The following is a 3,102-nucleotide window of genomic DNA, read 5'->3' on the forward strand; positions in this document are numbered from 1 at the left end:
ATATATGCATAAATGTACACACACACACACAAACGATAAATTATAGGACTCAGTACAAGTGTGTGTGTATGTATGTATGTATGTATGTATGTATGTATGCATCTATCTATCTATCTATCTATCTATCTATCTATCTATCTATCTATCTATCTATCTACCGTCTGGTTCAATTTCTTTCTAAATTAACCGCCATATTCAAACTGCGCGTTTTATAACGGTTTTGTTTTTTTCGTTCACTTCTTTGTTTCCCCTCTTTAGTTTTTGGTTGTTTTATATTTAGTCATCTTTCTTTTCTTCCTTTCTCCTTTTTCTCATTATATGTTCAGCTTAATGTACTTCTCGCACACTCCTAAATATCTATCCACACATTACCATGGTTTGGGTGGAGTAATTTTTTTAATGATACCCAAAAGTAGTTCATGTGGTTTTCTTCAAAAAGAAGAGAAAAGGGGGGAAAAAACGGCTTTTTTTCAGTTTCAAGTTAGTTTAACCTTTTAACGGCGTAATTAAATTTCATGGTCATTCTCGTAATGATAATTATCCATACACACACACACAAATAAAATTGATATTTTCTGCTCCTTCATTACATTTTTTCAGTATCTTTTTCAGGTACGGTTTTCATATCCACCACTGAAAGTATTTGATTCTTGCTCTGTAATATTTGATGAAATGTGTGAAAAAAATTATTTGAATCTGAAAAACTGCCTTTTGTAGAAAAGTGCCAATTGGGGTGTCTCCATTTATCCGTAGCTCAAGGAGAGTGTTTTTCTTTTTTCAAAGCCATGGACGTAAAACCGCTTTCCACAGTTATATTTTGAACAAATATATCCACTTCCGTGTCCAAAAGATTAAATCAATTTTTATCACATATCTCACAAGACGGTATGAAATGTACGAACTGAGAAGGCAATGGACAAACTGTTTTGTTTAATGAAATTAAGGTTTTAAATGTTTTTAAATTTGTCCAACACCAGGGCGAAGAAAGAATTTTATGGATACGGTCTCTATTTTTATCATCTCATTAAAACTTTGAACGTCGAAAGCGGATATATCCGCTCAAAATTTTACAATGTTCAAATTACAATATATTTAATTGTACTGCATTTACAGTACCTGTATCTTATTGAGTTAATAAAACTTCGTTCTTTACTTAAATGATATTTCCTCCTATTGCTCTCATTTCTACTACATTCAGAATGTTAATGATAATACTGATTTCAAATTTTATCACAAGGCCAGCAATTTCGAGGGAGGGGATTAATTGATCAAAGTGTTCTACTGGTATTTATTTTATTTCCCCCCCCCCCGAAAGGATGAGAGGCAAAGTCGATCTCGGCGGAATTTGTACTCAGAACACGAAGACGGACGAACTGTCGCTAAGTATTTTGCCCAGCTCGCTAACGATTTTGCCAGTTCACCGCCTTAATATTGATGATAAGACTGTTTTAATGTGTTTTGTAAGGTGTTACAGTAACTTAAAATGTGATGATCAGATATCTGTAGAGTTCAGTTATCCGGCAACCTTCCGGTTCTTGTGGTGTCGGAGAGGCGGAAGTTTATTCTACTTGACTTCTAACAATTTTACAAACCCTTAAATTTTATGAGAAAAGTGGGTCACATATAGATAAAATCGACTTGATTAGCAGTTGAAACCTCGGAAAGATAAATATAAATTAAGTCAGGCTCGACAGGATTTGAAATCAAAACGTAAAGAGACATTAAAAAGTATTGCAAGGCACTCTGAAAGACACCGACCAATTCTTACCAAAAATTGATTTCATAATGTAAGCATAGCTTTGTGATTAAGAAGACCCCTTGCCAACTACGTGGTTCGATCCCATTACGCGGCATGTTGACCAATACTTTATGAGTGGAATTTGGTGGATGGAAACTATGAAAACTACGGAAACCCGTTAGAAGTTTCATTGCTCTTCTTATAAGGTAGACTTAATCTGTCGCTCGGTTCAGCACTGCCATCTGGCCCTTTCCGGATTTCAGTGGAGTTTGCTCTTTTACAAGCATCCAAACCAAATCCCCGACCACCCAAGAATAAACTCCTTCACACCTTCCCCTTGTCATGAATGCCCTAAAAAGGGCTACGAACGATACGTTTCTTCCCCTGAATAAACCATTTAGAAGAATGCAGACTATTTTGTCTTTTACTTGTTTCAGTCATTAAACTAAGGGGGCCATGCTGGGGGCACTGCCGCGAAGGGTTCTAGTCAAACGAACCGACTCCAGTGTTTATTATTTTTTTTTTCGGTACTCATTCTGTTGGTCTTTTTTGCTGAACTGCTAAGTGATGGTGACTTAAACAAACCAACATCGCTTGTCAAGTGATGGTGGATGACAAACACAAACAGAAAGACACACACATACACACGCGCGTTTGTGTAACCTGTATAGGACCTTTATAAACGAAGATGGCTTAGCTGGCCGAAACTTCGAAGTCATTGTCAATAATATTCTTGTTTAAGAATCATAAATTTGTACTTTACAAAAGTATAGAGTAACCTATCCGATTAATTAAAATTTTTTATTATAATTGAACATAAACACGCACACACAAATATATGCACTTATATATATGTATGCTACATATATGTATGTATATATGTTTCACATATGAACTCGAACACACACATAGTTAATCAGCAAAATGTTACAAAAGGGCCGAGAGTTTCGTGCATAGCACTTATCAAACCTAACTCTCGATCCTTGAATCATTTTCGTGACTTCTCGCCAATTAAAAATAATTAAAAAAATGCATATACTAATATATTGAGCTCTGTTTATCTTGATTATTCTGCCAAAACGTATACATACATACATACAGATACGTATGTATGTATATGATTGTATGTATGTATACATGTGTGTGTGTGTGTGTGTGTGTGTGTGTGTGTGTGTAATAATCTCTGACTGCTTTTCATTTTCCGGGGATGGGCAACGTAATAAATACCAGATGTGTATTGAGACGCTTTCACCGAAAACATCCCCAAACTGCCATCAACGTCACCGCCACCACCTCCGCCACCAGAGTATCCGCATTTGATGAATTGTTAGATTACCCGTTGTTGGAACATTGGTTCGAAACTG

Source organism: Octopus bimaculoides, chromosome 3 (genome assembly GCF_001194135.2).
Source record: "Octopus bimaculoides isolate UCB-OBI-ISO-001 chromosome 3, ASM119413v2, whole genome shotgun sequence".
In the NCBI taxonomy this organism is placed as follows: Eukaryota; Metazoa; Mollusca; class Cephalopoda; order Octopoda; family Octopodidae; genus Octopus; species Octopus bimaculoides.